The sequence below is a fragment of the Bos mutus genome, chromosome 11 (assembly GCF_027580195.1).
Source record: "Bos mutus isolate GX-2022 chromosome 11, NWIPB_WYAK_1.1, whole genome shotgun sequence".
Taxonomy (NCBI): domain Eukaryota; kingdom Metazoa; phylum Chordata; class Mammalia; order Artiodactyla; family Bovidae; genus Bos; species Bos mutus.
The window spans coordinates 99,163,604-99,184,347 of record NC_091627.1 but is presented as its reverse complement, the minus strand read 5'-3'; positions in this window follow the sequence as shown (position 1 = coordinate 99,184,347).

Genomic DNA, 20,744 nt, shown 5'->3' with positions numbered 1-20,744 from the left:
GCCTCGTTTCTGCTATCTGTCCTGAATTCCTTCAGGGAATGTTGAGGGTCCCCAGCTGCAGGAGCACATGGCTTTATCCTTGTAGAGGTAGATGGCAAGTGCCCGCAATGGCAAGTGCCCACAATGGCAAGTCAACAAAACCATCTAAGTAGGCTTCTTGATTTATGGTCTGCTGTGGTGCACACTAACGTGTGCAAGGTTTACTATTGTTTTTTTCTAGAATCTAAAATTAGTGTTTGAAATATGTGTGTGTTCAGTCGCAAAATCGTTTCTGACACTTTGCAACTCCATGGACAGTAGCATACCAGGTTCCTCTTTACTTGGGATTTCCCAGGCAAAAATACTGGAGTGGGTTGCCATTTCCTTCTCCAGGGGATCTTCCTAACCCAGGAATCAAACCCGAATTTCCTACATTGGCTAGAAATCTAGCAGTTAATTAATGGTAATTATTCTTTTGAAGTAGAACAAATACTACTTTTACTTTTAGAAAAAGAACTTGTCTGAGACTACCCAGTTAGTGAAAATATGTGATATTGGCGATAAAAATAGATTCTGTAGTCAGACTATTTTTAATTGAAAATATGGTTTCATCTTCTCTAGCTAGGTGACCCCCAGAAAGTCACTCTACTTTTCTGTGCCTCAGTTTCTTTATCTATGAAAAGGGGGCAATAATAGTTACTATCTACTTTGTGAGATTGTGGTGAATTTTAAAAATTCTCCTTGAAGATCCTGAAAACAGGGGCTTCCTCGGTGGTCCAGAGGTTTAAAACGTCGCCTTCCATTGCAGAGGGTGTGGGTTCAACCTCTGGTTGGGGAGTAAGATCACACATGGCTTATGGTCAAAAAACAAAACATAAAGCAGAAGCAATACTGTAACAAATTCAATAAAGACTTTAAAAAATAAAAGGTCCCTAAAACAAAGTCTTCCACATGGTATGCCTTCAACTGATATTTATTTAGTTTTTGCAAATGACCAGTTCACCTGATCCTATATGGAAATGTGGTTCCTGCAGTCAAGAGGTCTCAATCTGGGGAGTCAGAATTCTTGCTTCTCTGGTTGGGTTTTCTTCTCTAGACTTTCTCTAGCTCCACACGAGGGTTAATGGTCTGCCACTGAATCGTTCACTAGCTGCTTGAGGGCAATCATCAGGTCTTATTCATTTTTATTTCTTGAAAGCCTAATAGGGTACCTGCTGCTGCTGCTGCTAAGTCACTTCAGTTGTGTCCGACTCTGTGTGACCCCATAGACGGCAGCCCACCAGGCTCCCCCGTTCCTAACACTTAGCAAAATGATTTTCATCTTTACATTAAACAGACTCATATGAAGGAAGCAGGCATATCAAGTTCTTGCTCCATCAGGGTTGTTTAAGAATTCTGTAGGTTTTCTGAGAGTGTTTGGTTTGGTATAAGATAAGGAAATGAACACGAGTTTCTCTGAAACTTAGATAGTTCATACAAAGCAGAATATGGAAACCAAGAAGCAATAATGGTAAATATGACTCAGAGAGGTAACCAGTCATACTCAGAAAATATAGCAGTACATCTCTGCATAGACTGCTAACAAGGAAAACAGGTTGAGTACAGGGTGGGGAAGTGTTTGTCAAAGGAGGCTAGAAAAAATGAGAATGGTGTTTCTGATATGAATGTTTAGGGCACTTGTGCCTCGGTATTATGCAAGTAACCCAATTACACACAACCCTGTGAATAAGTGGAAACTACATTTGGCGAATTTTAGGAAGGCATCCTCAGATACACATACCTCATGGTTTCTAGGGTTTATTTTAAAATAGTCCGAGTGGGAAATGTAACAAGAATTGCGAAGATCAAATGTGGAGGGAAATGCCGAGAAAAAGCGACAAAAAAGTTTGTTTTGGGGGCGTAGATATAGGCCAGGGGTTACGAGGGTAGCTCTGGAGTCTGACTGCCTAATTTTTTTATATAAGATCCTATACTGGTGACTCAGATGGTAAAGAATCTGCCTGCAATGCAGGAGACCCAGGTTCTATCCTTGGGTGGGAAAGATCTCCTGGAGAAGGGAATGGTGACCCACTCCAGTATTCTTGCCTAGAGAATCCCATGGACAGAGGAGCCTGGTGGGCTACAGTCCATGGGTCACCAAGAGTTGGGCACGACTGAGTGACTAAAACACACTTATATCATTGGTTTTATGATGTTGGGCAAGTAATCTTTGGTTTTCTCATCTCAAAACTGATGATAGTGGCCATGTGATTTGGGAAATTAATAGACTTCTTGGGAGGCATTTAAGATATTGCAGTAACAACTGCTCGATCCATGTTATTCCTATGATTATTTCCCAACAAAATATGGACATTTTTCAAACTTTCTTTGGCCTTTCAATAATACTAGCACACTGTCATTTTTTTTTTTTAAGTACTCTCTAATCATAGCCTTTGACTCCCTTTATCCAGGAGAATTACAGAACCATTTCTGGTGAAAGATGAAGTATGCTAAGGTAGCGAAGGAGTCTGCTGTTGAACAGACTCTGAAAACCTTGGCTTTCTTACCTAAAGACACTGTTACTTGTCACTGAAACATTTGCACCCTTACACATCGCCAGCGCTTGCAGTTGGGTGCAACTACTGTAACTCTGTAGCTTTGAATTCGTCAGTTCAGCTATATGGATTCCATACTTAGCTACCTGATCTTAAATATGTAGATCAAAAATCACTGTGTGTGTGTGTATGTGTGGGTCTGTGCCTAGACCCTACAATGGAGAAAAATCTGAAAAAGAGTACATACGTGTGTGTGTGTATCAAAGTGTTAGTCGCTCAGTTGTGTCTGACTCTCTGTGACCCCATGGACCCTTAGTTTGCCAGGCTCCTCTGTCCTCGGAATTCTCCAGGCAAGAATAGTGGAGTGGGTCACCATTCCCTTCTCCAGGGGATCTTCCCAACCCAGGGATTGAACCCAGGTCTCCTGCTTCACAAGCAGATTCTTTACTGTCAGAGCCACCAGGGAAGCCCACATATATATATACATATATATATATATATATATATATGAATTACTTTACACATGAAACTAACACAATATTGTAAATCAACTATACTTTTTAAAAAAAGAAAGAATAGCACGGAAAACTTGCTCAACTCTTACAAAAGAGCCCTCTAGTTTATTGTCCACGTATATTCCAGTGAATAAGTCTGAAATAACTCTCTCGGCAGTCTCAATGCTGCTCTCAACTTGATCTCCATGTTAACAGAGCAACTGTGAAGACCATGATCAAGTACTCAGACAAGTCATGAGAGGAGAGTCAAAATTCAAGCAAAGATCATTTAATATCAGGAGTAGAAGAAATATTTGAAAAAATGGAGATTCTATCCGTTCTAAAGATCTTCACAGTGAAACGAAAAAATACTATGTATCTTAAGATCCACATAGACAATCTAATGAAAATTGTGCATTATGGTGCCACTTCTGAATGTCTTTCTCAAATAGTCCTTATATAATTAATTGTAAGTCTGGGACTATCTGATGACCTCCTTTGAATAATGGATCCATGGACCAGCCACCACATACTTGTGGTCAGGCGTAATCCATTAGCATCAGACAAGGATCAATCATGTCCTGCCTGAAATCTCTGGCCATTAAGAAGCTTGCCAAGTTGAGAAGGCGCCCCCTGAAATTCTATAGGAAAGAAATCCCCAAATTGTGTGAAATGACATCATTGTTTCCATAATGGATAAACATCTTTCAATGGGGGGGGGCGGAGTTTAAAACTAAATTTAAAGAATATTTATGAGATCTAATCTGTGATACTGATATTTTAATTAAGGAAACTGTGCATGTTTGCAACTGTATACTTCTATTGTTTGAGATTTTGAGTTGACAGAGACAAAAGATTGAACTTAAATTCCAGTATAAAGTGAAAACTTAAGCGCTTGAAACAGTCAAATCATTTTTCAATAGACATCTTGGCAAGATTACAAATAGCAATGGAAAGTTTAGGAGAATTTAATTTTCTCAAATAATTGTAAGTTCTGATTCACTAGCCCACTTCTGTCCATGGAACTGTCCAGACAAGAACAGTGGAGTGGGTTGCCATTTCCTTCTCCAGGGATCTTCCCTGCTCAGGGATCTAACTTGTGTCTCTTGCATGTCCTGCATTAGCAGGCAGATTCTTTACCTTGCACCACTTGGGAAGTCCCCTTGAATGTGAATCCACCTTAAATGTTTAGAGAAACTTAAAAGGTGTGACTTTAATATATTTATTGTCAGCTTCTTTGTGTGTGTATTTTTTTTTAATTATCAAAGATTATAATTGTACAATCTTGAAAAGTATAGCACAAAGTACAATTATTGAAGGACAATCGTCTACAATATTGTGTTGGCCTCTGCCACACATCAGCTTGAATCACTCACAGGTGAATTTATTGCCAACTTTTTAAAAGCAAAGTAAACCTGCAAACAGTTTTTCCAACTGCCCTGTATAAATAGTATAAAACTGCCCTGCAGGCGCCAAAACGCACATATTTAATGTGAACTAATCTCTCGCTAAGCTTTCTGCCTGTTTGACTTTGCATTTGGCTGTTCTTCAAGTTCTCCTAGAAAATGCCTTCAGACTTGGGGGTGGCAGTGTGGAGCTGAGGACAAAACCCCAAGGTGACACCCCAAGACCGTGAAGAGTTACCAGATGAGGGGATGGTGTGTGTGGCCACTGCCAGGCTCTAAGCTAGGCGAGGACCGGGGGAGGCTTTGGGAATCAATGGGAATCTCTCAAGAAACCGCAGAAGACCTCTGCCTCCAATTCGGCGGACCCGGACCTATACTCTTCCACCAGAGGGATCCAGTTCTCCACGTTTGGTCTCGGTGATAAGGGACCCAGGCTTAAGAGCGTGTGTCTGAGATTACCTTTTGTTATTCTGTGCTGTTGGGGTTTTGTCTTTCCCTAAGGGTGAGTTCCCTGGCAGAATGGCCCACTCCCTTCTCCACGTGGATGCTTTAGCTGGCAAAAGAACTGAGGCTGAAATCTGAGATTGGCTTTATGGGTGAGGTTCCTGTTTGTTCAAAGCCACCTCCTATCTTTCCCCTCTGAAGCCACCAAAGAAAACTCAGAAGATCCTGGAGTGACCCTTAATTAGCTCAGCTCCGGGAGGAGGCCCAGAGACGCTGAAATAGAACGCCTTTCTCTTTCTGTATGGCAAATACGGTCTGGGTGAAAGGCTGTTATGGATTTATCTGTTCTCCCCGGTTTGATCTATTATCTGGCTAAAGTGAAACGGGCTTGCCTCTGTTCCTTTCAGACCAGGGACCAGAATTAAGACTTAGGCTTCCTTTAGCTCCGGCAGTTTGGCTTCAGGTAGCCCAAGGCATTGCCTCCCAGTCGCTAGTCCCTTCCCTTTAGGGGAAGGAAATGGAACCCAGCAGGCTGGCCCCAGGAAAAGGAAGGGGGCAACTTTGTCTGACACTTCAGTCTCTTGTTGCTGTGCAGACCTCCTCCCTCCTCTGGGCTTCCCCTTGCCCCTTTTACTAAATTTTCCCTTTTTAAGAAAGTTCTGAATGAGCACCTCACATTTTGGCATGTTAGATCTTTCAGAGTCCTAGCATTTAAGCCTCACTTGAGAAAAATGAGTTTCAGGCATCAAAGTGGTTGAAAAGAGTTTTTGAAGGAAAGAGAGACTTCCTTCTCACTGTGAAATGAAATATTTCCTGCCATATCAATAAATGAGAAATGTCACAGCCATCAGCGATTCCTGACTTCCAAATGTGAATGAGGGCTCCCAAAACTGTGATGGGGCGGTAGGTGGGGGGGGGTTGGTGCGGGGGTTTGACGCAAAAAGCAGTCATCTGCCACTCTTTAAGGCAAATAAGGAAACAGGATTTGACCCCAGATAGTCCATTTCAGTCATTCAGTCATGTCCAACTCTTTTCGATCCCATGAATCGCAGCACGCCAGGCCTCCCTGTCCATCACCAACTCCCGGAGCTCACTCAAACTCATGTCCATTGAGCTGGTGATGCCATCCAACCATCTCATCCTCTGTCGTCCCCTTCTCTTCCTGCCTTCAATCTTTCCCAGCATCAGAATCTTTTCCAATGAGTCAGTTCTTTGCATCAGGTGGCCGAAGTATTGGAGTTTCAGCTTCAGCATCAGTCCTTCCAGTGATATTCAGGACTGATTTCCTTTAGGATGGACTAGTTGGATCTCCTTCCAGTCCAAGGGACACTCAAGAGTCTTCTCCAACACCACAGTTCAAAAGCATCAATTTTTTAGCACTCAGATTTTTTTGTAGTCCAACTCTCACATCCATACATGACTACTGGAAAAACCATAGCTTTGACTAGATGAACCTTTGTTGGCAAAGTAATGTCTCTGCTTTTTAATATGCTGTCTAGGTTGGTCATAACTTTCCTTTTAAGGAGTAAATGTCTTAATTTCATGGCTGCAGTCTCTATCTGAAGTGATTTTGGAGCCCCCCAAAATAAAATCTCTCACTGTTTCCATTGTTTCCCCATCTATTTGCCATGAAGTGATGGGACCAGATGCCATGATCTTAGTTTTCTAAATGTTGAGTTTTAAGCCAACTTTTTCACTCTCCCCTTTCACTTTCATCAAGAGGCTCTTTAATTCTTCTTTGATTTCTACTGTAAGGGTGGTGTCATCTGCATATCTGAGGTTATTGATATTTCTCCTGGCAATCTTGATTCCAGCTTGTGCTTCATCCAGTCCAGCGCTTCTCATAATGTACTCTGCATATAAGTTAAATGAGCAGGGTGTCAATATACAGCCTTGATGTACTCCTTTCCCAATTTGGAACCAGTGTGTTGTTCCATGTCCAGTTCTAACTGTTGCTTCTTGACCTGTGTACAGATTTCTCAGGAGGCAGGTCAGATGGTCTGGTATTCCCATCTCTTATAGAATTTTCCACAGTTTATTGTGGTCCACACAGTCAAAGGCTGTGGCATAGTCAATAAGGCAGAAGTAGATGTTTCTCTGTTATTCTCTTGCTTTTTATATGATCCAGCGGACCCCAGATAGCTGAGGTACATATGAAAGGAATGAATTAAATGAGCCCAGAGGTTTGCATCTTCCCATACATAGAATGCTAGATTCCTTAATTTGATCTTCCCACATGGCCACCTACTTGATCTCAAGTTAGTTTTTGGGATTCGCCGGGTAAATTCACCTTTGGGTTTGGGAAGCTTTTTATCTATATTTTAATCCAAGCTTTAAAATGTGTTTGCACAGAATAATACAGAAAACTCTGTAATCATTCTTTTAATTAACTCTTATGATTCCATTTTTATATTTAACTCTTGGATTCATATGGAATTTACTTCCATGTGAAGAATAGGTAATACATAAATTTTTTCCTTCAAATAACTAAAATTCAATAAACTAAAAATAAATGACAAAGGTCGGTCTAGTCAAAGCTATGGTTTTTCCAGTAGTCATGTATGGATGTGAAAGTTGGACTATAAAAAAAGCTGAGCACCAAAAAATTGATGCTTTTGAACTGTGGTTTTGGAGGACTCTTGAGAGTCCCTTGGACTGCAAGACCCAACCAGTCTATCCTAATGAAAATCAGCCCTGAATACTCATTGGAAGGACTGATGCTGAAGCTGAAACTCCAAAACTTTGGCCACCTGATGCGAAGAGCTGACTCACTGGAAAAGACCCTGATGCTGGGAAAGATTGAAGGTGGGAGAAGAAGGGGATGACGGAGGATGAGATAGTTGGATGGCATCACTGATGTGATGGACATGAGTCTGAGCAGGCTCTGGGAGTTGGTGATAGACAGGGAGGCCTTGTGTGCTGTAGTCCATGGGGTTGCAAAAAATCGAATACGACTGAGCAACTGAACTGAACTGAATAACAGCTTCCTGAAGAGAAGTGGGACATTCTCAGATCTGTATACAAACCCAAACAGTGATCTGAACCAGACCTTGTGCAAAACTGACATGAAGTCACCCCTTTCAGCCCAATTTAGTGCAATGAAAACCAGAGAGCACTTAGGAGTGTCTCTTTAAGCTCGGTTGAAGAGAATATGAAAAGAAAAAATGAAATTGTTTTTGCCACACAAGTTTAAACCGCCTTCTTTTGGGAGGTCTTTCAATAGAGGACAAGTTGAAAGCTTAAAATGTTATTTTCTGAATGTTGGGAAATATGAAATATTTTCTTAAGAACAAGTATAATTACATGCAAAAGTAATGCTTGCTTATATCAACATTTTATCTTCAAACTTTTATTTCTGGATTTGGCTGTGCTGGGTGTTAGTTCTGGCATGTGGGATTTTTTATTTGTGGCATGCAAACCCCTAGTTGCGACCTGTGGGATCTAGTTCCCGGACCAGGGGGTGAACTTTGGCTCCTGCCTTGGGAGCACAGAGTCTTAAACACTGGACTACCAGACAAGTCACACCTACCAACATTTTGTCTTAATGATTCTCGAACCTTATCATGCATAAGACTCACCTGCAAAACTTGTTCAAAGCATGAGTATTGGCACATTCTCCCTCTCACCTCCTCTGAAATGATCCACGAGGTCTGTGCTGGGGCCAAGGCATCTGCATTTTGACAGATGTATGCAGTGTCGGTTCTTCAGCGAACCAGAGGGTGTAATTTATCTGCAGGACCATGGAGCCCACCCTCTTTCTTGGTCTTGGCTATGGCGGGGGCCCCCTCCGTCCTTCCTTTTCTACCCTTGCCTGTTCTGCTCTTTTCCCTGCATAGGGGGTGGGTGGGGGCAAGCTCCAGGCATCAAATCACTGGACTTTGTAAGATTAAAATGGTAGAGAAGGTTCCATATGAAGAAGAATAAATCAGTCAGTGTCTATTCATCTGGAAAGTCAACAATTGCCCAGTAACACCCCAGATTCAGAAGAGCAGAACTGGTTGGTACCATGGGGATCCATCTGGAAAGTCAACAATTGCCCAGTGACACCCCAGATTCAGAAGGGCAGAACTGGTTGTACCATGGAGACTGAGGGGGTGCTAACCTCTTAGAATCACTGAAGAAACATGTGAGAAAGAACAATGTCACTTGGCCTTGAATCCTAAAGGAAACATCTGATCACAGCTTGAAAAGGTTTGGGAAAGGTAACTGTATGACCCAATCAATGATGTATTGAATATAAACAACTTATTATCAGCAAATAAATTATGTTAAAGATTTTAAGAACATTCTGGAGATGTTTATGCATGTTGGATACATGTTCTTACATATGTTTCTATGTGTGTGTGCTCAGTCACTCAGTCATATCCGACTCTTCCTGACCCCATGGACTGTAGCCCGCCAGGCTTCTCTGTTCATGAAATTTTCCAGGCAAGAATACTGGAGTGGGTTGCCATTTCCTACTCCAGGAGATCTTCCCTACCCGGGGATCAAACCTCAGTCTCTAGTGTCGGTAGGCAGATTCTTTACCACCGTGCCACCTTATTCTCTCATCGTGTTTAAATATAATGTTACAAACACCATATATTATAGAAATATTACTTGCTTGCTATTACTTAGGGTATGAATTCTTCAAAGCTCTTTAAAGTATTTTCAAATTATTTTTCAAATTCTCTCTGCTACTTCATGTGGTCTCCAGCAATGGACAGGTACACCAATTCCATTTATATGTTCAACAGAACCACATACTGTAATTTTTAAAATTATGCAGGAACTTCATTATTGCTTTCATTTGAGATCTTCCACTGTAAATGCAATTGGACAATTTTCACTTGACTCACACACCTTTATTTACCTCCCCATACTTTGTCCATAATGCAATAGAAAGTATTTTAGTGATTTTTATGCCTTAAAAATAATTGCCACATATAGGGGAGAAGGGATACATGTATATGTATAGCTGAGTTGCTCTGCTTCACACCTAAAACTATCACAGCATTGTTAATAGTCTATACTCCAATATAAAATAAAAGTTAAAAATAACTTTATTAAATGACATTTTTATACAAGCTTTTTAAACTAAAACTGATTCTCTTCCTGCAGTTAGTCTTCACATAGGTTAAAGCGCATGTCAGTGAAAAGAGTAGTTGTTTCAATTAAGAAAGAAGTAAAAATAAAGTCATGTTCTTTTCCTTGATGGGATGAGAACCAGTAAGTATGCTGGGCAGAAAGGTCTCTCTATAATCAATTACAGAACCAGGGTAGAGGTGGGAGTCACAGTTTTTGTTTGAGGCCAAACTAAGGGAAAGGGAGCCCTCTTGTCTGATGCCCCACGTTTGTTTGCTTATTTACCTAGGCAAAAGGGCTTAACTGCACAGAAAAACCAGCTTCTACTCTATTGACATAAATCTCATTTCACCTGACCCACAAATGATGGTTTTTCTTGTTCAGTGGCTAAGTCATGCCTGACTGTGTGCGACCCTATGTCGGACTCCGCGATTCCCTATTAATACTTCACTGTCTCCTGGAGTTTGCTCAGACTCATGTCCATTGAATCAGTGATGCTATCCATCCATCTCATCCTCTGTCACCCCCCCTTCTTTTGCCCCCAGTCTTTCCCAGCATCAGGGCTTTTGCCAATGAGTTGACTCTTCGCATCAGGTGGCCAAAGTATTGGAGTTTCAGCTTCAGCATCAGTACTTCCAGTGACAATTCAGGGTTGATTTCCTTTAGGATTGACTGGTTTGGTCTCCTTGCAGTCCAAGGGACTCTCAGGAGTCTTCTCCAGCACCACAGTTAGAAAGCATCAATTCTTTGGTGCTCAGCCTTCTTTAAGGTCCAACTCTCACATCCGTACATGACCACTGGAAAGACCATATGATAATGGTTGGCAGCCTTCAAAAGGATACCAGCACACAACTCCAGCACTTCTTCCAAAGGAACTGCTGTACCAGCTCTACATTCAGGTTGTACAATGCTTTTGAAGAATTGAATGGCTCTCCATTTGTCAAGCATTTCCATGAAATGGGTTTTTTCTTCAATCATTTATAAAATCTCATTTCAGTGTTGGATGAGAAGCCAATTTGATGACATTGTCCTGCAGGGGCTCCCCACCCTGGCTGCACACTGGATTCTCCCGGGCCTTTAAAAGATACCAATGTTCCCACTCCCACCCCCAAGGTTCTGATGTATTGGCCTGGGGATTTCAATAAGACCCTCAACTAAGTAAAGAAGCCCTCAGCACTCTAGTAGGGGGATAATGAAAGTGTTAGTCACTCAGTCGTGTCTGACTTTGTGACCCCATGGACTGTAGCCCACCAGGCTCCTCTGTCCATGGAATTCTCCAGGCAAAAATACTTGAGTGGGTTGCCATGCCCTCCTCCAGGGGATCTTCCCAACCCAAGGATCAAACCTGGATCTCCTGTATTGCAGGCAGATTCTTTACCATCTGAGCCACAAGGGAGGCCCCACTGGGGGATAACGGATGTCGTTTAACTGTTCCCTCATGTTGGGCCCTCTATTCATAAAAAATGGATAATAACACAGTAGTTTATTTCTCAAAGAAAGAGATTCATGAGGATTTTTTTGGTTTGTTTCAACCTGTTTGTTTCAAAGAAATACCTACAAGGTATCTTGACATAGAGACAGGATCAAAATGATGCAAGCTAGTCAAATTTTTTAAAAAGTAGTTCTTCATGTTTGAGGCTTTGCATTGTTGTCGTTCAGTCACTAAGTCGTGTCCAACTCTTAGCGACCTCACGGACTGCAGCGTGTGAGGCTCCTCTGTCCTCCACTATCTCCTTACAGAAATGCTGTCAAACACAATGCCTACCAAAGGTAAATAGGACATTAATGATTTCCCCCATGATCTGGCCCGTATGCACTGGTTTAGCCTGTTGAACTATATCCTCTGTTGCTCCTGCTCCATGTTCCTATGCCGTCAGACCAGCTCCTTTACACCCTTCCTTGTCCCTGCTGGCTTGCCATGGTGCCTGGGTCTGTCTACCGCATGGTTGTTGACTGACTGACTGATGGCATTTTTCCATTGTTTTGGGAGCCAGAGAGACTGTTACTAGTAGCAGTGCCACAGTGACCTCTCTTGATGAAACCAGAAAGTGCAGTGAGATACGGTCCAGAAAGGAGTCCCGCTGAGGCTGAAATGTGAGCTATTCCCCGTGTCAGGCCGGGACCTGTTACCAGAGGTGAATGAGCTTAAGGACAATGCGGTGAGCAGAGCTGGGAGCTGCAGCCCAGCCCAGCATTTTTCTTAACAACTTATCTGATTCTGTCTCTCTGTGGCCACGTTCCGGAGACCCAAGTTTGAATTCACTCTTTTAAATGATTTTGCTAATTTTTCATCATTCAAAGAATTAAACATTTTGTACTGTGCATTGTTTTAAAAAAATAAACCACCCGAGGTAGTTTCATTTAGGCAGTTTAAAAACTCCCTGCCACATTTTAAAAGAAAATGTCACAATGCTTTAGGGTAGCTTTAAAAAATATTCTTTTAATTTTTATGTGTTCTTATTGCTTACGTACTGATGGGTGGAACCACACATCGAATTCCACGTCCCCAGCTCCCCCTAACTTCCTACATACTCCTACTCCTCGCTGTCAACCAAGAGAAAACAGAAATGGAAGAGAGGGCTTCCTATAACAGTGTCAAGGTGATAGCTTTTAGAAGCCATTTCAGAAATTCAATGCATGCCAAGACATGGAAACAATCTAAATATCCACCAACCGGTGAATGGATGGAGAAGCACGTGTCTGCGTGCTAAGTCGTTTCAGTCATGTCTGACTCTTTTGCGACCCCGTGGACTGTATTTGTTTTTCAAAAATAAATTAAATGTAAGCCACTTTAATCCTATGAAAGAAGTAAAAATGGGAACACCAATCATAAACACATCTGCTAGGGGGTATCAAGCCAGCCAAGAGTTAACTTGGACTTCAGCTCTCAATGGAGTATTCGAATTTTAACCTTTAGACTGACTGAATCCCTTAACTTTCTGCCCAATTAACTCAACTTTCAGATGGAACTACACATAAAGCAAACCATATGGACAGCCGTTCTGTTTCCCTGTCAACAAGGAGGTATAATATGGCTTAGCTGCCTTCTGATGCTGCTCCTGCCAAGTCGCTTCAGGCATGTCTGACTCTGTGCGACCCCATGGACTGCAGCCTACCAGGCTTCTCCGTCCATGGCATTCTCCAGGCAAGAACACTGGAGTGGGTTGCCATTGCCTTCTGATAACTTAGAGGTTAAAGAAAGAAACAGGAGGTAGGGTATTTATTTGACTGGAAATAAGATATTAATAGAAATGATGTTATTTGAACAAAACGATGATTTTAGAGGTGGTAATGAAGGAAAGTGGAGAAGGCAATGGCACCCCACTCCAGTATTCTTGCCTGGAAAATCCCATGGACGGAGGAGCCTGGTGGGCTGCAGTCCATGGGGTCACTGAGGGTCGGACACGACTGAGCGACTTCACTTTCACTTTTCACTTTCATGCATTGGAGAAGGAAATGGCAACCCACTCCAGTGTTCTTGCCTGGAGAATCCCAGGATCAGAGGAGCCTGGTGGGCTGCCGTCTCTGGGGTCTCACAGAGTTGAACATGACTGAAGTGACTTAGCAGCAGCAGCAGCAACGAAGGAAAGAGTATTCAAAAGAACAGGTGAACTTTCTTTCCTGGATGGAAGGGAAGCACATTAAATCTTGACTCCATCCCCACCTTCAGGGCTTCAGCCGTGGGACCCCCTTCACTGTGGGCCAAAGCTGTAGACCTCCATGTAGCAATAAGTAAATCTTTAGCCACAAAAACCACTTGAGATGGAATTCAAAACAACAAATTCCTCATCAAATTATCAAATTATTTTTGTAAGACTGCCTAAGATGCCAGGTTTGGTCTATTTATTTTTCCTCACACACCCTGTCCCTGAGGCTTTTGAAGAGTGCTAAAAAAGATACAAAACCTGAGAAAATAACAATAACATAGTTAGAAACAACAGAGGAAAGGAAACCAAAGATGGGGCTAGAAAGGCTAAAAATAAGCATAAACATGGTACCCGTGTGTCTCTTAGACTTGGATGCGCCACAATTTTGTGTCTTCAAGCCTTTCAGCAGCCAAGGTGAAAACAGGAGCCTCACCAAGGACTCCTGTGCAGACCTTCTAAGATAAAAACAAATGAATTTCACAGAAGACAACCAAGGCTTCCTGATATTAAAACCAAGAGAGGGAGAAAACACACACACACACACATACACACCTTATGCTCTGTCCCTATGAAAAAGAAACTACACAGTAAAATAAACAACATATTAATACAATATGGACTTAATACAATATGGACCCCATATTAATACAATATGGGGTGCCCAGGTTAACTTGAATTCCAGATAGACAGGGGAGAATACTCTCATAAAACAATGATTCTTTGAGTGTGATATGAATTTAGCTGGCACCCTGTACTATTTGTGAAATCTGGCAGCAGCGGCATCGTATAGAAATGCAGATCCCTAATCTGTGTATGTTTGCAGTATTGATCAGAGAAAATGAGTGTGTGCAGGGGTCAGCAGCAAGATCAGTGGGGTAGCTTAGTCATCCAGTATCCAGGTAAAGTATCCAGGGGAAAAAACATTCATAGGAGCTCAGAAGTGATACCATCTGATGAGAAAGCACTTCTGTTAAGAATTACGGGAGGTTTCGTGGCTCAGACAGTAAAGCGTCTGCCTACAGTGTGGGGGACCTGGGTTTGATCCCTGGATCAGGAAGATCCTTTGGAGAAGGAAATGGTAACCCACTCCAGTCTCTTGCCTGGAGAGTCCCATGGACAGAAGAGCCATAGTAGGCTACAGTCCATAGGCTCGCAAAGAGTTGGACATGACCGAGCAACTTCACTTCATTTTAGAAAGCACATGAATCTACTGTACAGGCAGGTCATTACTGCTCCCCTACAGTTTGTGGAATTGTGTTTTTGCTTGCTTATTTTTCTGTTCGGTGCCATATACAATCACTGGCCACTGACATAGATTAATACCTTAAAACAATGCTTCCAATGTATACAATGGGGCATGAGAAACGAATGAGATTTCCCAAAGGCATTTTTTAAAAGGCTTTTGTTGTTGTTGCTGTTTTGATGTGGACCATTTTTTAAAGGGGCTCCCCAGGTGGTACTAGTGGTAAAGAACCCGCCTGACGATGCAGGAGACATAAAAATGCGAGTTTGATCCTTGAGTTGGGAACATCCCCAGGAGAAGGGCATGGCAACCCACTCCAGTATTCTTGCCTGGAGCATCCCATGGACAAAGGAGCCTGGAGGGCTACCATAGGATCCATAGGGTCGCACAGAGTCATACACTACTGAAGTGACTTAGCATGCATGCAAGCATTTGTTAAAGACATTATTGAATTTGTTACAATATTTCTTTTGTGTTATGTTTTGGTTTTTTGGCTGCAAGACATGTGGGATCTTAGCTCTCTGACCAGGGATCAAACTGGCACCCTCTGCATTGGAAGGTGGAGTCTTAACCACTAGACTGCCAGGAAAGTGCCCCAAATGCATTTTTAAGCATTGATTATTGATAAAGAGGCATTTGACAGTCAGTGCTCTGTGACAACCTAGAGGGGCAGGATGGGAGTGAAGAGGAAGCGGGGCTCAAGGGGGATGGGCCGTATGTATACCTATGGCTGATTCATGTTGATGTATGGTGGAATCCATCACAATATTGTAAAGTAATTATACTCCAAAAGAAAAAATAGAAGAAAATGCATTTGACAAAAATGACAATTTTAAAAGTGTTTTTAAGTTTGAATGCATTAGATCTAGCTACAGATACAATAAAGCTTAGAAATATTTCTGAACACTAGTGAAATATTGAGTATGGCATTTAAAAACTAAATTTAGATGCTTAGGAAAAAATTCCTGTCACCCAAGCCATGTGAGTTTTCCTCATTTTTTTCCTAGATGGATCATCCCTCATCATGGTTAGTTGTTGATATCAAGAAGGATAAATGGAGCTACTGTATTCATTTGATAACTTATTCTACTAATTTTAGCCTGAAAAAAATCAAGTATTGCATGTTTCAGCATATCCACATAAACACATAACCAAGATGGGGAACGGAATTTTCTTTTCACATTCAACTTGCTAAATATATTTAAAGATAGTTTTCAAAAATCTGTCTTCTAGGGACAGGTTAAGATTCTGCACTTCCAATGAAGGGGGTGAGGGTTTGATTCTTGGCTGAGGAACTAAGATCCTACATGTTCTGTGGTGTAGCCAAAAATAAATAAATAAAAGGTAATTAATATTATTTAAAAAGTCTGCCTTCTAAAATTTTCTATCTGTAATAATAAAATGCACTCCCAATACTTTAGAATTCAGAATTAATCACTGATTTGACATTCAAGAATTTTATTGAATTCACAAAGCAAAATTTGAGGTATAAAATTTCTTAATGTTTATTAATCTGTTGAGATACTGGCCCATGAAGGGGTCAATTCTTTCAGGTTGATTAGTGCCAAGTTTTTTTTTACAAAGTGACCTGAATATTAGTCCATAAATTTTGAAGGAAAATACTAATTAAATTTGTATTGGCTCTTAGGGAGAAAATAAAGCTCATCTCTCAGATCAGTTGTGTCTTGGGACAAAATGGGGACTAGCAGTCTGATTAGGAGTCTGCAAACCAGAGAAAATTCTTTACCCACTTTGACTGGTTTTGCTACCTCAACCACTTCACTTCTCTGAGTCCCAAGTTTTAAGCTCCCAACATGAAATTTGCTGTTAGCAAACTTTATATCCTTCCCCCTCTCCTCCCCTCACTGTGTCCACAAGTCTTGTGACCCCATGGACTATAGCCTACCAGGCTCCACTGTCCATGGGATTTTCCAGGCAAGAATACTGGAGTGGGTTTCCATTCCCTTCTCCAGGGGATCTTCCTGACCCAGGGATTAAACTCAGGTCTCCTGCTTTACAGGTGGATTCTTTACCATTGGATTCCTTACCATCTGAGCCAGCAGGGAAGCCCTAATTATGAAGAAGGCTACAATAAACATTCTTCTGTACGTTTTTTTTTTTGTTTTTTTGTCTTTTTTTTTGGTGGACAGGAAGTCTTTACTTCTGGTGAGTAATAACTAGGAGTGAAATTGCTGGGTCATGGGATAAAGCTTATCCTTATGAAAAATGTCAAAGGAGTTCTCCAGTGTGGTCGAGCATCGCTGTACCCCTACCAGCAATGGAGGAATGTTCCAGTTTTTCACAGGCTCCTCAACATTTGCTCTGTCGGGTTGTCAAGTCTGGGGGTAAGAGCTCACTAGTGTGAGTGAAGCAGTATCTCACTGTGGTTTTAATTTGCATTTCCCTATGGCTGATGATGGTGAGTACCTTTTCATGTGATCACTGGCCATTTGTACTCCTTCTTTTGTGAAATATTCCTCCCAAGGGGAGATGGATTTTTTGTTTTGGGAGTTTGTTTTTGCCATTCTAAATTGTCTTTTTTATTATCGTTTGATATGAGTTCTCTTTTTTTTGGTGGTGGTGGCGGGGTGGGGGGGTGTGGGTTCTTAAGTTCCTTAGTCCCTCGACCAGGGATCGGACCCATGCCCTGTGCAGTGGAGGCATGGAGTTCTAATCCAGAAATGTCCTGAGTTCTTGATACATTCTGGATTCAACTCTTTAGTCAGACATATGTATTATAAATGCTTTTTCTAAAAGCTCATTTTTAAAAATAAACAGGGGCAAGTTTATATCATAACCATTCTCTGGAATAGCTGTACCCAAACATTCAAGTGACTGACATATCAGGAAGTGACTGCTACAAGAATTTAGTGTTAAAAAAAAAACTATCCTGAAACTCAATAACTTAAGCCTATAAACCTTTATATAACAACAATGGGTCCAGGTCAGTTGGGGTCAGCTGAGTTAGGCTGAGGTCAGCTGAAGTACCCTGGCTGGGGGAACTCTGCTCCATGGGTCTCTTATCCTCCTCTGGAGCCAGGGGGTGAACATGGCTATATTCTCCTGGGTGAGGCTGAGGCACACAAGGACCGAGAGAAACACGCACAGCCTCCTGAGTCTTAGACTCAGAAGGGCACAGGGTCATCTTCGCATCAATCTATTAATCAAAGCAGACATCGTGGTTGAAACCAGAGTCAGAGGTGGGAAAACTGTGTCTCCTGCCCACAGTTAGAGACCTGTGCAAAATTATGTGACAAATGACACAGATACTGGGAGGAGAGGAGAATGAGAATAATGGAAATCGATCACAAGTGGCCCTAGTGGTAAAGAGCCTGCCTGCTAATGCAGGAGACATTAGAGACGTGGGTTCAATCCCTGGGTTGGGGAGATGCCCTGGAGGAGGAAATGGCAACCCATTCCTGTGTTCTTGCCTGGGAAATTCCAGGGACAGAAGAGCCTGGTGGGCTACAGTCCACGGGGTCGTGAGAGTCAGACACAGCTGAGATTCAGCATGTGTCACAAACAAGTAAATGTTATAAGTTTACAAATATGTTTTTAAGCGCCAATGATAGAACGCAGGCATTTTAAATGATTTTTAGACTATTTTGCCCTCATGCACCAGCTCACTGTTTGATTTTTCCTCCCTCAAACCAATTTATTTCCATTTGCTGCTAAGTCGCTTCAGTCGTGTCCGACTCTATACGACCCCATAGACGGAAGCCCACCAAGCTCCCCAGTCCCTGGGATTCTCCAGGCAAGAACACTGGAGTGGGTTGCCATTTCCTTCTCCAATGCATGAAAGTGAAAAGTGAAAGGGAAGTCACTCAGTTGTGTCCGACTCTTAGCGACCCCATGGACTGCAGCCGACCAGGCTCCGCCATCCATGGGATTTTCCAGGCAAGAGTACTGGAGTGGGGTGCCATTGCCTTCTTTAGCAAATCCTAAAACAATTCACTTATCTAGGAATTCATGAATTAAAGAGCCATGTAGAACACTTCTTCTATGCCACAGCCACTGTATGCCAGGTTCTAGAATCACAGCAGTGAACCAGACAGGCAAGGTTTCTGAAATTCCGTAGTAGGGAATTCCAGTTCAACAGTATGTTACAGGAGGCCCCTGGAAGGGCTGTTTACCTGGATTCATGGTGTAAAGGAGTGTTTTTACAAAGAAAATGACATCTAGGCTAAAGCCTAACAGGTAAGCGTGCATTAAAAAGACAAAGGAGGAGAAGACTGTTAGTATGTGCAAGAGGTAGTGGAGGGCAGGAAGACTTAGAAGTTAGAGTTGGATGTAGGACGGCCACAGAATGGAGAGTGGATTTCAGGTATGGAGCAACAGGTGGCAGGGAGGCTACTGCGTCATCTAGGCCAGAGGTGATGGTGGAAAACATGGGTGGATGCAATAGGGGTGGACGGATAGAAATGGCTTCTGGTGAGATTTGGAGTCACCATGAGGAGTCATGGAGTTTGATTCTGTGTAGGATTAAGGGGGAGTGAGAAATCAAGTGAAATGCCAACATGTCTTAAGCAATCAACATATGGTTTTGCATTTAATGAAACAAGGATTAGAGGGAAGTGTGCATGCTTAGTGCTCAGGTGTGTCCAACTCTGTGGGACCCTATGGACTGCAGCCCATTAGGCTCATCTGTCCGTGGGATTTCCCAGGCAAGAATACTGCAGTGGGTTGCCATTTCCTCCTCCAGGGGATCTTCTGAACCCAGGGATGGAAACCAAGTCTCCTGCATTGGCAGGCAAATTCTTTACCCACTGAGCCATCAGAAAAGCCTAGAGGAAAGGTTACATGGAACTGATGGGAGTAATAGATAATAAACTTTATTCTAAAAATATTGAGTTACCTGTGTTAAAAGATACTTTAGTAGTAGTGAATAGTGTTAGATGCTCAGTTGTGTCTGACTCTTTGTGACCCCCTGGACTGTAGCCCACCAAGCTCCTCTGTCCATGGGATTTCCCAGGCAAGAATACTGGAGTGGGTTGCCGTTCCCTTCTCCAGGGGAAAAGATAACTTATTTTATCTTAAATTATTTTAAGAATTTGTTTGAGCAAAACTGGACTCTAATCAGGCAACAGCCAATCTAACAGATGGAAAGGAGCTCGGAGGAGGTGTACAGAAGGAGAGATTTTTATCGGTAGACAAGAGCAGAAACAAGGAAGTTACACTAGGCAAAAAAAGCGGGCTGGTTATGGCAAGATTCCTTTCCTTTAGGGGAATGGCAGGGTCTATTAGGCAGGTGACCTTGCTAGTGCTGGCGAAGTGATTTCTGATGAACTGGTTTAAGATTCCATTTCTGGGAGAGCTGAAACTGTAATTTAATCAAGTCTGGATTTGGTGACTTGGAGCTTAGATAAGTGATTCCATTTGGGGCTGTTGTCTTATTTTTAATAACTGTGAAATACCCTGAAGGCATTGTTCTGCAATAAATATGAATCTGAGTTCCAGAGAGCATTTAGGCATGCGTGCATCCTCAGTCGTGTCCAACTCTTTGTGACCCCATGAACTGTAGCTCTGCCAGGCCCCTCTGTCCATGGGACTTCTCAGGCAAGAGTGGGTTGCGATTTCCTTCTCCAGGGGATCTTCTTGACTCAGGGATTGAACCTGAGTCTCCTGTATTGGCAGGTGGATTCTTTACCACTGAGCCACCTAGGAGGCCCAGAGAGTTTAGAGCTGTGGTCAATTTATGTATCACAAGACTGGCAGATTTGGACACTGGGGTGAGGGGGGAAACTTTCATGGAAAATACAAGAATAGGAGGATAGACAGATGAAGCAAGCTCAGCAGTTAAAGGACAGATGTAAGGATCTTGCCAGAGAGGCTGAGAAAGTGCCTCCAACCCACGGGATGAAGGATGTAGGGGAAGAGTGGACCCCTGCTTGATTGGAAGGTGAGACTGAGTAGCCAAGAGCTAGGGAATCATC